Raw genomic sequence first — 19,109 nt, forward strand, 5'->3', positions numbered from 1 at the left:
ATGTTGTATAATAATTTAGATACAATAAAACACACATTTTGAATTACAATTACAATCTGATAAGTTTAGACAGATATTGTAATAGTTTGGTTCTGAAATAGACCCCAAAGGCCCATGGGTTAAAACTTTGGCTGTCGCTTGTGGTACTATTGGTAGATGGTAGAACATTTAAGAAGTGGGACCTAGCAGAAGGAAGTTAGGTCATTGCAGATTATACTGGTACCCCACCCCTTATTCTCTTTTTCCATTTTTGGCCATGAGGCAAAGGGCTTTCAACACCATGTGCTTCTTCCACAATTTACTACCTTGCCCGAGGTCCAAAAGCAATGGTGTCAATTAATCATGAAACCTCTGAAACTGTGAGTCGAAATACATCTTTTCTCTTTATAAGGTGATTAATTCAGATATTTCTTGCAGTAACTGAACACTACCACAGATATATGCATCCATGAAACTATCACTGCAAGCAAGATACCAAATTATGGGAAATTTTCTTAAATTATTGAACATATATATGTATATATGCATATGTATGCATTTATTTATTTATTTTTATGGTGCTGGGGATTGAACCCAGGGCCTTGTCCATGCGAGGCAAGCACTTCGCCAACTGAGCTATATCACCAGCCCCTCTCTATATATACATATATAAAATGAAGTGATTAAGTTTTACTGATAAATATTGTTCAGAAATAACTTTAAAGCCGTCCATTCTTTCCTTTCCTCTCTCACCTGAATCTTCATATGGCATGGAAGGAGTAATCATCTCACATCTGAGATGTGCTCTAAAGAGGGATAGCCTTCAGATATGCGAGTTTTCGCTAATTCTTCCAGCTTCTAGATGGCAGCCTCCAAGTGGATAAAATAAACAGGAAATAGTTCAACAGAGTTTAGAAATAATCTTATTTAACTGGCTTCACACATAAAAACATCATTTTGGTAACATCCCTAAGAGGTAACCCTGTACACCAATGACTAGATTGTTTATACAATTAGAACGAGTTCGACATTCGATTATATAAATCAGAGTTCAATCAACTTAGGCACTGTTGACATCTTGAGCCAGTTAATTCTTTATTGTTGGCAGCTGTCCAGTACATTGTGGGACATTTAGTAACATCTTTGTCCTCCACCCACTAGAGGCTAGTAGCACCCCTCATCCTGAATTATTGCAACCAAAAATATCTCCAAACGTTGTCAAATGACAATTGACATTGCACTGATATAACTCAGTTGAGTTGAAACCCACTTGTATAAATTGATACTAAGAGTTAGTCATTAAAATTAATTCTTATGGGGACCATTTCAAATCATCTTTATCCATTTTAAAATCTTATTCTGTACTCACTTTCAATAGCACTTGGAAGTAGTTTATACTATATTACGACACCAAGGGACTGAGTGCTGCAAGACAGTTTTAAAGCTGAAGACAGCAGTTGAAAAAAAAAAAAAAATCTGGTCAGTGCTAACTGGTCAGTGTCTTTGCCACTCTTGTCTAACAGAGTTTTGAAGAACTATACCGTAGAAATCTTGTCCTTATACTGTGTCTTATTTGTTCATTGATTTGGAGTTAATTGTCAGAGAACAAAGCAACCAAAAATTAATGAGCCATTTCTACTAAATTTTGATATGAAATTTTTCATTCAATGATTAGTGGGCATTTAATATTTACTTGAGAAAATATTTAGGAAAATTAAAGAATGTTATCAGATGTAGCATAAATCTGCTTTTCATTTCCCTAAGACATCCTTTAAATATTATTATTACTTTTTGACAGTATTTCTAGTTCTATTCTTCTCTCAACATGGGCTTGATGCAGAAATGATATATATTCAGTATGTGGAATTTAACCTCCATATTTCAAATAAACTCCTTTTCTTTAAGTCAAAATAAATAATAAATGACATCCACAGAGATTTGATTAAGACATCCTTTTGTAATTATGGAAGAAACAAGAAGAGGTTACCCAGTCTTTAGTGTTTTGATAATGTACTTTCAGATTCAATAACATCACTTAATGGATGGTGCTTGAAAAGTTTTGATTATTTAGTATTGAAAAAAGGATATGACTTTTCTGAAAACTAGAGTTTACTTTGCATTTGCAATCAGTTTCAGTTGAAGTGAAATATAGATCCAATTATAAAGATGTCTGCAATGGGAAATTAATATGTTAGTGAGTTTATACTTATATAGCCATACGTGACCTGACTTTTCAAATTAAGTAACTTCTTGTGTTCAATTATTAATAAAATTAAAATATTAACATGGTATTCATGTGTTCATTGAATACTATGTGGAAGGAACCATGTTAAGCCCTTCATTGTACATCAAATTAGTAAATCCTTACTCCCTAAATTTTATACTCTTGGTTTTGATGACATCAGGCAAGATCTATAATTTCTCTAAGTCTTTGTCTTCTCATGTGTAAAATATCGATGATACTTTTTACCTTTACCATTAAGGGATTATAAAAATAAAATATTAATAGTAGTAATAACATCAAGAACAATAACTCAGCACAGTATTTAAATAATAACATTAAATGTCTCTAAGTATTTTCTAAAAATTATTGTGCTCCAGTGGGTCTTTCCTTGAAAACTATGTAAATGTAAGCATTTTACTGCCATACATTATCATTTTAGAACTGTGTCCCTGTGGTAGATTGCAAAACTACCTGTAATAATTTCCTTTCCATATCTATGCTTTTGGAAATCCCCTCTCACATCAACTTTAGACTTAACCATGTCACTTGCTTTTATCAATGGGCCAAAAACAGATATGACACCACTAGCCTTAAGAGTGTTCATACATTTGAGGCTTAGGAAAATTGTGATCACTACCAATGAGAATCAGCCCAGTCCAGCCTACTGGACGGTAAGTGTGACATGACCCAGTTACCTCCATTGTCCCTGCCAACTGGCAGCCAACTACCAGACTTGTAAGTGAGATCATCAGCCCCTCTCTGAGTGCAAACAGCCAAGTGAGCCTGGCCAAATCAGCCCAGAACAGACTCTGCCCAGCAGGGCTGCACCCAGATGGCTGCCCCACAGAGTAACATATAAAGTGGTGTTGTTTCAAGCCACTCAATTTTGGAGTGGCTTATTACACAGCGAAACTAATTGAGAGAATCTTGCCAGGCAACATAGATAAGGATAAAAATAAACATAATTTAAATGCAGATTTAAACTCTAAATCTATGTTCCTAAATAAAAATATTGGCTCACTAATCAAATGTCATCAATAGCATCAAAAATATAACACAGTGGCAAATATGGGCTAGTGCTATGATATACAAAGGCAAGATCTTCTCCATAGAACAATAATAATAGTCAAGCTTTATCTTCGGTACCATCTCCAAACTAGTGAACTGTGGCAAATTTCAGTGTTGTGTTTACAGATTCCAAGGCTGCCTCTTACTTTGAGAGTGGGCAGGCATTACATGCACATCAGATATTTGCAAGGCTTGCCATAGATTTGATGGGTGTTCATGGCCATAAAAGGTACTCATTATTTAATTTGCATCACCCTTCTCTTTGCAGAGCTCAGAGTCAAGACTTAGTTTTCACTTGCTGGCAACTTTTTAAGCAGTGTTAATTCAAGTTGTGAATCTGTCATGGAAATATAATCCTGCATAATTGTTCTCACTGAAAAGATAGACTTTGTTTTTAAGAACTCAGCCAAGGGTTTTGGGAAGCCAGCTCCCTGACTCTCCCTTTCCCCCACCAATCTTATTGCACTTGGACAGCTAGGCAGGTTGCTGCAGAAAGCAATGGTTATCACCTCGAGAATTAACATCCAGAAAGAGGGCTGTGTGATGAGCCTGCTGACTTCTGTTTGTTTTCTGAGAACACATTGCCTGGGGCATGTTTGCAAACTCTGCAGGATGGCTGGAGCCCAGGCAAGGAAATAAGTGCAAGAGAGAAGTGAAGGAACACAAAGAGAAGCCTGACCTGTCTATTTTGAAACACTATCCAACTGGTATTCTGTTATTTATTTATATTACTTTTTATGTTACTATTATCAGCATTTGAATAAAGATGTTCCTCTGGGCTTGTTTGCAAAAGTGTCCATAATAATTTCCTTTCCATATCCACGCCCTTCATAAATCCCCTTTCACATTCAGTATGAATTTAAGCATGTCACTTGCTTTGGCCAATGAGACACAAGCTGAGACTTGAAAAGCATTAGTGCATTTGGGGCTTGCTCAGAGAAATGAAAAGTTGTGCTGCAATTGTGTACAATGAATCAAAATGTATTGTGCTGTCATATATACCTAATTAGAATATATAAATAAATAAATTTAGAAAACTGTAAACCTCAAAATAAAAAAGTAGAACTGTGTGTATGACACAGCTTAACTGTCATGAACTAAGAATAACCTTAAGAAGTCAAATTATCACAAGAAAAAAAGCTCATATTAAAAATCTGAATTACATTTAATAAGAGATGTGAAATAACATATCAAACAGATTAATAACTCTTCAATTTCATGGAACTACCTTTGCAGCTAGCCTATTAGAAAATGGTAATTTGGAAAATTAGGCTCCACAAGAGACATATCCTCAGGTTCATCTATAGTTAAGGCAACTAACCTGTACACCTGGCCCTGTAAATTTGTTTTCTATGTATGAAATTCTATGACCTCAACTAATAATTATTTAAATATGTGAGCCAATTCAAAAGTTTCTTTGAGAAAACTTTGATTCTGTCTTTGATCATCTCTATAGCCAACATTCATAAAGAGGTGGAATAGAACCTCTTTGGGATAAGATTAAAAGTCAGGCCCTTCAGTTCCATCTTGCTAAATAAATAAACCAGACCAAAAAGTCAAGGGCCAAATGTTTTCTTTCTTATGTGGAAGCTAGACAAAAATAAACTTAAAGAAAAAGAGGGGTAGGGAACTGTTCTCAGATTCTTCTATAGTTCCAAAACTCCCTTTAGTAATAGCTTGTACTCAGTATTAATTTTGTGCAAGATACTACGTTGGCACCCTATATAAATTAGCTCATCAGTTCTACCTTTATAGTCAGCCTAAGATAGGTAGCCTCCCCATTTCACAGATTTAGGAACTGAATCAAATTAAGAGGCAAACTAGTTCACCCAAGGTCATTCTGTAAGTAGGTCATGGAGACAGTTTTGGAGCCCAGACCTCAGTATTGCAAGATAATGCACTTATCCATTATGCATCAAGCCTTCCAGCACTCAAATGCAGTTCTTCTTTGTGTGCACAATGGGGTAGTTAAAGCCATGGTCTTGGACACAAATCCCCATATCAAAATCCCCATAGCTTAGTGGTCTTGAGCAACTTCCTTAACTTTTATGGGCCTCATAACCTTGTATGCACTCAAAGCTCTGGAGAGATAAGGAAAACTTACTCAAAATAATATAGTTCAAGAAGAGTTTAACAAATTGATTATTTACAAAGGAGAGGTCTTGGTGCAAGGGGAACACCATGTATGGTGAAAGAACCTGAGCCTGGTCATAGGAGGTTGCTACCACTCCTAGAATGAAGGGGAAATGGAGAGAACTTGAAAGATCCTGAGAAGGAAGCCTTCTTGAGAAACCTGTCACTCTCAGGGAGGGGCCCAGGCAGAACCAGGCAAAGGACAAGGAAGGGGCCAGGAAAGGATTAGCCCCCATTCCTCTTCCTTTTCTCACTCTGATCTCCTGGCAGTGTCTCTCAATGGCCAAATACACACAAACTGGTGGAAAAGGAGCCCATGTGGGTCCATGTGGGTCAGCCACCTGGATCAGAGAGCAGTGGAGAAGTATTGATAATGGAACTACAGGAACAAATAGAAGACAGTGGGGTCACAGATTGGAATAATCATTTTATCTCCTTGCAGAGTTCTAATAACATTTAGATGAATATAAAACACTGCAAATCATCTAGTATTAAGAAAATGTTAGATACTATTGTTTTAACTCCTTTACACTGTGTTCTAGGCATTGTGGACATGATCCCCTGTCCCAAGTAAGGTCACAGTCTAGTCATGTTCATGTGAGCTTGACAGGTGGAGATCTCAGCAAGAGCTTTAGCTATACCTGAAGATGAGGTTCAAGCATATCTAGAAAAGTCTGTCAAAGTGGTGTAATACAAAGAGATTTGTTTTAAGTGGCTCTTAGGATCTTGTGGATAATGTATATACTCTAAAGGGAAAAATAGTAGGCCCACAAAGATTTAATTCAGTAACAAGCATCGGTTGTCATTGGAAGGTGTGGATGGAGTTCAGCATGGTATTTGCCAGAACTATTTATCTCCAGGCCTATCCTCAAAGACCTTTGGACTGAGTCCTGTAACTGTGAGGCTAGAAAAGATCTAAGAAAAAGAAAAACATAAAAAGACCTAAAACCTCACAGGTGCTAAAGACTTAAGTGTAACAGAGAGCAGTGAGTGGACTTTATGCCCATTTTGCAAAAATACCCCAGCATGTTTCCTCAGTAGCAGAGGTGGTCTTGAAGGCCACTGTGAGAGGCACAGGAAGCAGGAGCCACAGCATGAAGTTGGTCTGTTTGGTGGAAAAAGCATAGGAATTGGCAGTGATGGACACCATTATCAAGGTGGGACTGAGCAGAGCAACACATTGCAAAGCTGAGGGAACAGGACAGATATGTCTATGAATTCCTGCTGATCTTCAGAGAAGCTGTTGGGGAGGTAGACTACTCCAAGAGTCTGGGGAAATAATCCAAGGAAACTCAGTTATACAATTACAGTAACATACAGTGTGAAAGAGCTAACTGCCCATTAGTTAACAAAGGATAACTAAATGTTTAGTTAAACATGACTACAGGTAAAGGAGTATATGCATCTGAAGAAGGAAGCAACAATCTTCAGTATTGTTAGGACTTAGGCAAGATTCCTCAATGAAGATGACTTTGAATTGGTCACCAAAGAACAAACATGACTTGAACATAAAGACACAGACAGTTTAGAAATCAGCTGGTGAAGAGCCTTGGGGTAGAGGAAACAGTCTGATGTGTGCACAGATTTATGCAGAGTGAAGTAGAAGAAATGGAAGCAATCGAGTTTGATTGGCAGAAGACCAAGAACACCAAGCTCAGAGATTCTATAAGGAACTGAACAATTTGGAGGAAGAAAATAATTGAAGAGGAGATATGAGCTTGATGAATATGTATACCAAAGTAAAATTAGAAGCAATGGAAGTAGAAGAAATCTCTCTGGGTTTGCTATAACAGTTTGCTAATAGAAAATAAACGCATATGATGTTAATTTTAGGTGCTAAATGTTGTCATTAATAACATTGCATGCATGGCTATCATCTATTTAGTGCTGGGCTCAATGAGATATATGCTATTTCATATAGTCTTTTCAAAGGCTCCATGAACTAGATACTTTATTTTCATTTTATAGATAAAGAAACCACACATCAGAAAACATGTGGTCCACACTCTGCACACGTAGAGTCATGTTTTGAACGTAAATCATGCTTTTAATTACCATAGGACTAAAATTCTACTTAAAAAGAATTAAGGGGAAATAAAACTTTCACATAATTGATTTAAACGAGACTATGGATTGTAAATTTTTTCAAAAAAATTTTTAATGTGCCTCAAGTAGTTGGAAAATTAGCCCTTAAAATAGTCCTCATTACTGGAAGCTGTTAAGAACAGCTCAGGAAAGCAAATGACAACCAAAACATTACTCAAATTAGCATGAGAAAGCAAATAAGCAAATCAACATGTTTGAGAGAGACTGGGTTGAATCATGATCCAAGAAGAAAAGGCTCCTCTGGACTCCAGCACTAGTGTGAGCATGCTGCCCAGCTGCCGCCAATGTCTGGGTGTGGTTCTGCTTTCCAGCTGAAAGTCTCCTGGGGCCTGGTACACTGGTAGGAGTGAAGTCGGGTTCTTAAGTGGTTACATTAAGAAAGAAATAAGTGAATGACTGATCTTCCTGAAAGTTTAAAGAAATAAATAGCATAAAGGAATGCTACAGAATCTTTCACCCAGAATAAAGACTCATCAAATCCCTGTTGATTTGATTTAAATCATACAGAGATATACATCTCTGTGATCTCCCTGGGTCCTGCCCCTCTGTCTCCTGCAAGCTCTCACACTGAACTCTAGGTCCTTGGATTTCAGGCAAAATATATCTCCTAACCACAAATTTTCTTTACCTGTTGAGCTACTCACTTGTGGTGCTGAGCAACACATCAGAACTGTTTGATGCTGACCCTATCCTTAGAAACAGTTCACATCAAAGCCATTTTATCCACCAGGCCATAAAGAGACTCAGAGGTTATGCATTTTTTGAGAGCTCAACAATTGTGAGAAAAATTTGTTAGCTTTACCCAAGAAAGGAATATATATATTTATATTAGCTTTGTAACTTTGTATCACATTCTGTCACATTCTGTTAGTTTTATTTATGTAGAGAGAGCACTCTCTTGTAATCCCATTGCTAACCAGTCTAGGCAAGAATCACCAAGAAATGCTGAAATAATTAGGTAAAAAGTTATGATGATAACCTCAGTATATTGTTTTCATGGTACCAAGGTGCCACCCTCACACACATGCATTACTTAATAACTGCAAAGGGTCAAAATGAACATTTACAATAATGAGATCTGAGGTGACCAAGCTTACCCAGTAGCCAAGCTTAGGATTCTGAGCCTTCCCCGGGTGACACAATAGGAAGTGCACGGTGTTGTTGGCATAGTCAACCAGAAGTGTTGAAACTGAACTAAGCAAAGAATCAAGACCTGACCACCAACTCATAAAAGTAGAAGAGGTATAACTGTAAGTTAATCACTACCACGAAGAAATAAATCCAGAATGGAAGCCTTCCATAAGACATGACAAAGTCACATCATGGGTTTGGGGGGCTAGTTCTATATTAGAAGAAAAAAAAAAAGTCTCCTTCCACAGGCAACCCTGAAATGTCATTGATTCTGGTTAGGAAAAATCAGCCACAAAAGACCTAAAAATGGACTCAATTATAGAAAATGTTAGAGAATTTATCTTGATTTTTTAAACTGTGATAAAGGGATTATGTAGAAGATACATGCTGAGGACAGCATTATGATGGTTGGCAAATGTTCCAGCCAAGAAAGAGGGAAAATTATACACATTAGCCTATGTGGATAGAAAAATGGCATACAAATACAGCAAACAAATAAACTGTTGAATCCAGGTGGTTGGCATGAAGGTATAAACTGTACTATTTTACCAGCATCTTTGAGTCCTAAAAAATTTTCATGATAAGACAAAATTTTCATAATAAAAAGTTGAAAAAACTACTCCTGCCTACATGAAGCCTCACCAAAAAAATTAACATTTATTGAAATGTTATTATTATCTTGGGAAAAATCAATAGATTTGACTATTACTCCTAAAGGATTTCACTGTAGGCATAGTGATCTCTATAACACCATAAGCAATACAAGTTCAGTAAGTTATGAATACTAAATTCTGAAAGCAGAGTCAGAAAAATATTTTCCATGTTTCATAGCAAAAAGATGGATATGTACTGTAGGATGTGTGTATATATTAATATGTTTTATAAAATGTGAGATTGAACTGACAAACCAGAAATGAACCTGGTTCAAACTGGGCTTAAACTTTCAACACTTCTTCCAACCAACCGAAACCCAAAATTCTCTGCCCCACACTTGCCCTCCAGACTTCTACTACTTAAACATTCTCTCTGTGAGAAGTTCTTCACAAGCATGTATCACCTAAACTTTATGATACCTCCAGGATTTGATATTATTGCTACGTCCATTTTACAGAGAAGGAAACCTAAGGCTTTATGTTGAATTAAGTTGCCTAATGTTACAAAGACAGTCCATGGTAGAGCTGGGATGGAGCTCTGCATCCATCTGATCCTTTAGCAGAGGATTCAGAGGGCAGGTAGATTCATGGGCACACAATGTGGTCACAAACACATGGAGACTACTAGCTGGAATTTTCAGATAGGCAGGAGGAGGCCTGTGGTCAGTGAACAGACAGACATTTTGAAACTGGGATTTTTCATCATGTCATTTCATTCACACCTTCACGTGCCCCTACTCTTAACAACAGAGGTGTCCCAGATCTAAAATAGCGCAAAGGAAAATGCAATTTAATTTAGAACTCTTCAAAAGCATCCCATAGGTTCGCACAAGGGGAGAGATTATTCTCAGAGTAACCAACATTCTATAAAGACAGACACAAACCCATGGCATTCATCTTTTCATTTTCCTGCTTACCCTTTTCAGGGATATCCCACAGCCTGTAGGCAGAGACCAGTTGTAGTAAATTTAAGTAGAACTTCCAGAAACCAGGGAATCTACAGAGACAAGCTGTGGCCAAGAACCTACCAGAATTTGTTTCCGATATTACCGACCTCAGCATTGTACCCTCTGGATGTCAGAGGCTTGGCTGCTAGGCTCCTCTATACCTGGTCACTCAATCATAAGCCACTAGACTCTCAATTCTGCTATAGTCACTGCAAGATCTCCACTAACTGACCCATTGTGCTTTGCTTTGGTCTCTCAAGCATTCCACAAAGTCTCAAGGGGAACATTTCCTTTACTGAACTTAAGTCACATTTCCCGTTTCTATCTTCCCAGGAACAGGAAGAAGGTATATTTATTCCCCTTGGTTTAAACATAGTATGTGAGTGTATTCATCCAGGTTCTTCAGAAAAATAGAACCTATGGAGTCAGATATATAATACATAGTATATATGTACTAAACATAATATAATACTGTGTATATTTGTAGTCCTCATAAAATACATATATATGTAAAAAGATTCGTTATTAAATGTTGACTCATGCAATTATGAAGGGTAAGAAGTCCCAAACTCTGCAGTGGGCAAACTAGAGATGAGGAGAGCTGATGGTATTGTGCTCAGTGTGAGTCTGAAGACCTGAGAACCAAGGCAGCTGATGGGGTAAATTCCAGTCCCAGGACAGAAAGCTAATGCCTCAACTCCAGAGAGAGCAAAATCCCCTCTTAATCAGCCTTCTTGCTCTATGCAAGTCTTCCATGGATTAAAAAATGCTCACTTATATTAGGAGGGCAAACTACTTCCCTCAACCCACCAATTCAGATGTTAATTCAGCCCCAAACACCCGCAGACATGTATAGATTCATGTGTCCAAATGTCTGAGAACCCTTGGCCCTGGGAGCTGAGAAGCGAGTTATCTGTGACAGTAGGCCTTGAATTGTTTATTTGGGGTTACTTGTCAAAATTTTCTATTTATCCAGACATAGACTTCAAGCGTCCTTGCTGTTTTTTCCCCCAGAGTTCTCTGAGCCTTTGTGTGTCTGTGTTTGCTAGGAGGGTGAGGGATATCAGCTCCAGCTTCTCTACCTCCCCATGGTCCTGCTCTGGATACTACAGCTCTAGCCTCTGTGGCTGGAACTAGGAAAAGCATTTGAATAGGCCTTTAAGATTTCCCTATCTGATAGTCACTCTGCCTTTGATTTCTCTGACTTTTCTCTCATCTGGAGACTTCTCTGTAATTGGAATTCAGATAGACATGTTTTGGAATTTTAACAACTCTTATATTTTATCTGGCATTTTCTGTAAAATAAAACCAAAGTCACTCATAATTGGATTTAGTTGCTAGGAATATCCACCTTTTGTTTTTAAAACAGTCCTTCATATTTAAGGCAAATGATAGTGATATCCCACGTCTGGTAATATGAAATGTTTACATGCAAAATAAACTTAGGAAAACAGAAAATAATTATTAGAGCAAGTATTATTCAGACATGACAAGTATGAGGAGAGTATCAAGTAAGAGGGAAATGGTAATCAAGCACATTGACTGGCATACACGAAGCCAACAGTGAATATTTGATGAATGAGTAAAAATAGAAAATATTACTCTCTTACCAAACATTTTCTTTTCCTCATCATTGAATATGCATCAAGAGCAATGGTATCATAATTTTTTGCAAAATTGGATGGCTCTATGCTGTCTAGTGTGTGGTAGCCACAAACCCTTATACACGGGACAACGGACACTTGAAATGAGCCTACCGCAACCAAGGAACCCAATTTTAACTTTATTTAGTTTAAATTTTTCTAGTTACAAGTAGCTAATGGCTACCATATCCAACAACACAGTTCTATAAGGTCTCAAACCCAGCTGTTCATTTAAATCACCTCCAGAGCTTTGAAAGTATATCAATGACCAAACCCTATTCTACAATATTAAATCAGGATCTCAAGTTTCTGTGGCTCAGGCATTGTGTTTGTGTGTGTGTGTGGAGGGGGGGGGGAGTATTTTGTTTATTGTTCAATTATGGGAAGCTTACCCTTTCTTTATCTTTTCAATAAAAAACAATACCTTGTTTTCTCTCATAGGAAAATCCATGAAAATCTTGTCATTTTTTTCAAGACAAATACATCTACTTAATTGATTCAAAATATTTCCAAATGAGTTTGTGATTTTTCTTTAATCCCTTGACAAGTTTTAATACTGATGGTTGTATCTCTCATTGGTTAATTAACTTTTCTCAGAGCCTGAGATAAGAAGGACAGAGACAAACATCACTATTCTATGCTGGAAGACTCAGAGGTTAAATGATTTATTAAAAGTCACATGGTTGGTGAGAAGCCAAATTAAAAGTTAGACCTTCAACTTAACACTTCTAGTACAGTGTTATTTTCATTTCACAGTGAGGCAAACAACTATTAAAGTAAAATGAATTAATACAGTGTTAAGGCTGGAAATTCTTTCCTGACTTCTGTTTACATTTACAGTCCTAAATATGGAGAATGGAAAACACATTTTCAAATCTATTTAAAAGTAATGTTTAATAAACAGAACACCACTGTCTAATGTTATGTTTAGTTAAACTTGATTTTACTCTGGAAAAATTAGGAAATCTTGGATTCATCAAAAAGTAAATAGGTGCAAATTTTAAGACAATTTGAAAATATATCCAAAGCTATAAACATGGTCATGCCTTTTGATCCAGTAATCTAGAGATATATAATCTCTCCTAAAACAAAATTGTAGATTGATTCATCAACATTTAGAATAAACAATTCCATTAGAAATTTATCTAAAGGTTTTTAAGCATAGATAGTTATGGTCAAATATATGATAATATATCCTTCAGTGAAATTTTATCCTATATTTAAAAAATCTGCTGTATTAATACCAACTAATAACATTGGAAGTTGTTCATATGGATGCTAAACTTTAACAAGGCATATAGGCACATAGGCACACAGAGAAAAAATCCTAAAAGGACAGTTATAGATCAACAGAATCTTTTATCCATTCTTGGTGGATGTAAGTTAAAATACCAACTTAGTTTATAGTTAGATAGTTTGGCATTACCTGGAAAAGTTAAACATGAACATGCTCTTTGTCCTGATAATTCCACTACTAGACCTTCCCCTGGAGCTTTGCTTCTTCAACTGAGTTCTTACCAATGAACGTATTTTGAAAATTGACTTAATGTGTTGCGAGTGGCATTATTTTTTTAATAGATCAGTATTCATAACCTATGGTAAAGTATTGTTTTTTTGAATTGTTTTTTACAGTTATATACCTCCTCAACTATGTATGTTTCCAGGTTGTAACATAAAACGTGTTAATTACTGTTTGCCATCATTAAGAGTTTGTAAGCCTTATAGTCTAGTAAAAATAAAATTATGCTATTGAAAATTTATCAGCTGAAATTTTCAAGCAGTTCTTTATTCTGTAAAAGTGAAGTCAAAACTTCTGATTTTAGTGGGGCCAGAGCCAGCTACATGAGACTCCATGCTCATAAGAGGCCTGTGCTTGGTTTAATGTTCTACTGTTGCTCTCTTGAATTTTTTTTAAAAATTTTGACACAAGGGGTCCCTCATTTTTATTTTGCACTTAACTTCACAAAGTAAGTGCCCAACCTAGATAGGGTCAATAGCATACTGATATTTAATAGGACAAGATTTCAATTAAAATTGTTTAGTGATGATAAAAAAAAAAAAAAGAGTTTGTAAGCCATCAATAGCCCCAGAGACACTGGTGGTTTCTCTTGAGAAAGGAATCTTACCAGAGACAAGTACAAAATGTTAATAATGACTAGAAACAAATATCAATGTTCATTAATACTAGAATGAATCAAAGGTTGTTTAGCATGCTTGTCCCCACCCTCTGAATGCCAATACAGATAGTAATTTAACAAATACAAAAAGTCCCCCCATACATTTTCAAATGTACCTTTGACCCATTGGAACCCTGGCTAATACTTTGTAAACAATAAGTGATTATGTGTTCAATGAATAAATTCACTAATACAAAGATAAATAGCCTAAAGCACCTGCCTTTTCTAGGGTTTATCGACAGACAGGGAATCAGTGCAAGCTAAGCCACTAAAAACATCACATTTTTTTTTTTCTTGAGTAAATTGTTTGTCTCTTCCATGTTTTTGTGGCTCTAAGGATTCCTTGGCCTGGGCCTGTGCGACTCCAATCTGCTCTATTTTATAAGAGCCTGTGTCTTTCTCCCTTCTTTGTGCCTGTGCATACAGCCTGTGCCTGTGTCTTTCTCCCTTCTTTGTGCCTGTGACTTCTTTTCTAAGGACACATTTTAATTACCCTATCCCGGGATGATCTCATCTTAATATCTTTAACTTAATTACATCTTTAATTACTCTTTTCCAAAAAAAGCCATATGGAAATATTGTGGGTGGGGCATATTTTAGTTTTGGAGAACAGGGTACCAATACCAAAGCCATTACATGTCTTTTAGAATGGTTTCGGTTTAGTTGTGTCCTCTCCATCTTGACTAAATAGGATAAATTCATACAGTTTCATATAATCAATGCTAAACAGAAAAAAATAATTATTTTGTTTTTAAAGAATTCATGTTATTTTCCCCCCACATTTTATTGATGCATTATGATGATGGGATTTGCTGTTATATATTCATACGAGCACACAATATAACAATATAATTTGGCCAATATAAAAACCAATTCTTAACATAGAAGAGTTGAAAGATTTTGTCCAAGAGCAAGAGACATCTTTATTAGAGTTCTATCTGCCTATGGGAATTGATAATGGTTATCCACACTATTTATTCTGGCTTTTGATAATTTATCATATCTGTTTATGTATGAAAGTCAGTGGCAAAAAATGAAAAGGAATGAGGTAAATATGGATTCAGATACAAGCTCAAATATTTCTAAAATGTGTAATCTTGGGAAAGTTGTTCAACCTCCTTAAGCCTCAGCTTTTTCATACATGAAATGGAGATGATTGCATTATATCACAAAAAAATTTTTTATTTCAATGAATAAAAATAAGTTTATTAACAATAAGAAATATTATTACCTCACATAATTTGAAGTTCAAGAATCAGGCAAGCTGAGTATGTGGCCTACAGGGTCCAAGGCCCTACATTTATACTATCACTTCACTCTGCCATTCTCAGCATCAGCTTCAAACCAAGACTGGCTCTTTTTGTGGTCAGAAGGACAAGGTATTCATAAATTCTTATCCAGACAAGACAACATCCTAAGGAAGAAGAAAAACCATCTCTTCTTATCATTCTTCCTAATGAAGGAGGAAATTTTTTCAGTAACCTGCTGAGCAGTCTTCCCCTCATATCTCAGAACTCCCAGCCCACATTAGCAAGAGGAATTGAAAGATCACAAATGGCTTAGAATCATCCAGTATAGGAGAGATGTTGAGGATTCAATCACAAATGGCTAGTATAATTCCCCATACCTAATTTTTTCTTTTAGTTGTAAACAGACACAGTATCTTTATTTTATTTATTTGTTTATATGTGGTGTTGAGGATCGAACCCAGTACCCCACACATGCATGGCAAATGCTCTACCAACTAAGCCAGACCCCAGCACCTCATTCCTGTTTTACCTATTTAATAGTTGAGGAGCAAACATGTATTTACTGAGCAAATTTTCTGCCGCCTAGAAGGTATTAAAACCACACCTGCCTGTATCTATTAGAGAACTGAGTTAATAATTAATAAGTTCCCGAAACAGAAAAAAAAAAAAAAAAAACAGGTCAAGATGGGTTCAGTAGTGAATTGTACACAATTGGAAAAGAAATCACACTAATTCTCTACAATCTCCTCAAGAAGATTGGAGCAGAATAAATACTTTCTAACTCATTTTATGAGGTCAATATTACTTTAATACTAAAATCAGACAAAGATATCACAAGAAAATAAAATATAGAACAATATTTCTTATGGACATACATGAAAAAAATCCTCAAAAAATTCAATCAAATTCAACAATATGTAAAAAGAATCATACATTATGTGTGTTGTACAGTTGATTTAACATTCAAAAATCAATTCATGTGCCGGGCGCAATGGCACATGCAGCTTGGGAGGCTGAGACCGGATTGTAAGTTCAAAGTCAGGCTCAGCAAAAGCAAGGTGCTAAACAACTTGGTAAGATCCTGTTTCTAAATAAAATACAAAATAGGGTTGGGGATGTGGCTTGGTGGTCAAGTGACCCTGAATTCAATCCCTGCTACCAAAAAATGAATGAATTGATTGATTAATGTAATCCATCCCATTAATAATCTAAAGAACAAAAATCATGTGGGCATATTAATACAAGCAGAGAAAACATTTGACAAAATCCCACACCTAGTCATGCTAAGAAAACTCAGTACACAAAGAATAGAAGGGAACTTCCTCATATACAAAAACATATACAAAAACAAACAAAAAAACAAACAAACAAAACCCTACAGTTAACATGATAGTTAATGAGGAGAAACTTGAAATTTTCTCACTAATATTGGGCACAAGGCAAAGATATCTCTTCTCATCATTTCTTTTCAATATCAGATGGAAAGTCCTTGCTAGTACAACAAGACAAGGTTGCAGGGCACCAGGTTAATATACAAACTGAATCACTTTTAATGCTAGCAATTAACAAGTGGAATTTGAAATTGAAAACACTAACATTTAGCAGACCCAAAATTAAATAGTTACAAAATGTTTACAAGAGTATATAAAGAAAACTACAAAGCTCTGATGAAAGAGATCAAAGAACTAAATGATGAGATATTCTACATTCCTGGGTAGAATGACTCAATATTGTCAGTATGTCAGATATTCCTGATTTGATTTATAGCTTTGTCATAATCCCATTCACAACCCAAGCAGGCTAATTCATAGACATCAACAAACTGATTTTTTTTCTTTAAAGAAGAGAGAGAGAGAGAGAGAGAGAGAGAATTTTTTTTAATATTTATTTATTTATTTTTAGTTTTTCGGCGGACACAACATCTTTGTTTGTATGTGGTACTGAGGATTGAACCCGGGCCGCACGCATGCCAGGCGAGCGTGCTACTGCTTGAGCCACAACCCCAGGCCCAACAAACTGATTTTAAAGCTCATATGAAGAGGCAAAAGACCCAGACTAGCCAATTCAATATTGAAGGAGAATAACAAAGTTGGAAGACAGACTCTACCCAACTTCAGGAACTACTATAAACTTACAGTAATCAAGACAATGTACTATTGACAAAAGAATAGACAATAGATCAACTGAACAGAATAGAATAGAAAGCTCATAAATAGACCCACATAAATACAGTCAATTGATTTTTGACAAAAGAGCAAATATAAGGATTAAAGATACTCTTTTCTATAAGTGATGTTAGAACAATTGGATATCCATATGCAAAAATAAATGAATCTAGACATAGACCTTATATACTTTACAAGAATTAACTCAAAACTGATCACAGATAAAAATGTAAAATGCAAAATTATCCATCTCCTAGATGAAAATATAAGAGAAAAATCTAGATGACCATAGGTATCATTATGACTTTTTAGATAAAACACCAACAGCACATTCCATGAAAGAAATAATTAATAACCTGAACTTCATTAAAATTAAAAACTTCTGCTCTGCAAAAATCAAGACAAAGAGAAGACAAGCCACAAATTGGGAAAAACATTTGCAAAAGATATATTTGGTAAAAGACCATTCTCCAAAATATCCAAATACGTTTGAACTCAACCATAAGTAAATGAAAATCCAATTTAAAAATAAACAAAAGACATGAATAGAAACCTCACCCAAGAAGAAATGCAGACATCAAGTAGCATATGAAAAGATTTTCAACATCATAGGCCATTAGAGACCTGCACATTAAAACAACAGTGAGGCTGGGGATGTAGCTTAGTGATGTAGCTTGCCTAGAACATGCGAGGCCTTGGGTTCTATTCCCCGTATTGCAAAAACAACAAGAAGAATGAGCTGTAACTATATACCTAACAGATTGGTCAAATTCCAAACACTGACAATACCAAATGCTTACAAGAATGCAGAGGAACAGCAGCTCTTGTTCATTGCTGGTGGGGATACAAAATGGTTCAGCCACTTTGGAAGTCATCAGGTTTGACAGTTTCTTACAAAACTAAACATAGATTTAATATATCTAGAAAATGTACTTCTTGATATTTACCCAAATGAAACTGAAAACTTATACACACACAAAATCCTACACACAGGTATTTATAGCATCATTTTTTTAATAATTTCCCAAGACTTGGAAGCAACCAAGATGTCTTTTAAGAGGTGAATGGATAAGCTACAGTACATTCAGACAAAGGGGTATTATTCAGAACGAAAAGAAATGAGCTATCAAACCATAAAAAAAAAAAACTGGAGGAAACTGAAATCTTCATTATGAAGTAAAAGAAACCATTGTGAAAAGGCTACACACTGTATGATTCCAATTATATTATACTCTGGAAAGAGCAATAAAATGATCAGTGGTTACCAGAGATTAAAGAGTAAGGAGAATAAATAGATGAAACACAGAGGAGTTTTTAGGACAATGAAATTACCTCAGATGATACTGCAATGGGAGATACATGTCAAATACATTTGTCAAAGCTCACAGAGCACACAATAGAAAGAGTGAACTCTGATATAAACTACAAACTTTGGGTGATCATATCAATGTATGTTCACCAATTTTAGCAAACACACCATTCTGGTGAGGATATCCATAGTCCGGGACTAACTATACATGTGGAAACAGGAAAATATGTGGGAACTCTCCATACTTCCTACTCACTTGTGTGTAAACCTAAATTTCTCTAACAATAAAAAAGGTTAATAATTTTTGTGAATCACAGTCTACAG

The sequence above is a fragment of the Callospermophilus lateralis genome, chromosome 15 (assembly GCF_048772815.1).
Source record: "Callospermophilus lateralis isolate mCalLat2 chromosome 15, mCalLat2.hap1, whole genome shotgun sequence".
NCBI classification, from domain to species: domain Eukaryota; kingdom Metazoa; phylum Chordata; class Mammalia; order Rodentia; family Sciuridae; genus Callospermophilus; species Callospermophilus lateralis.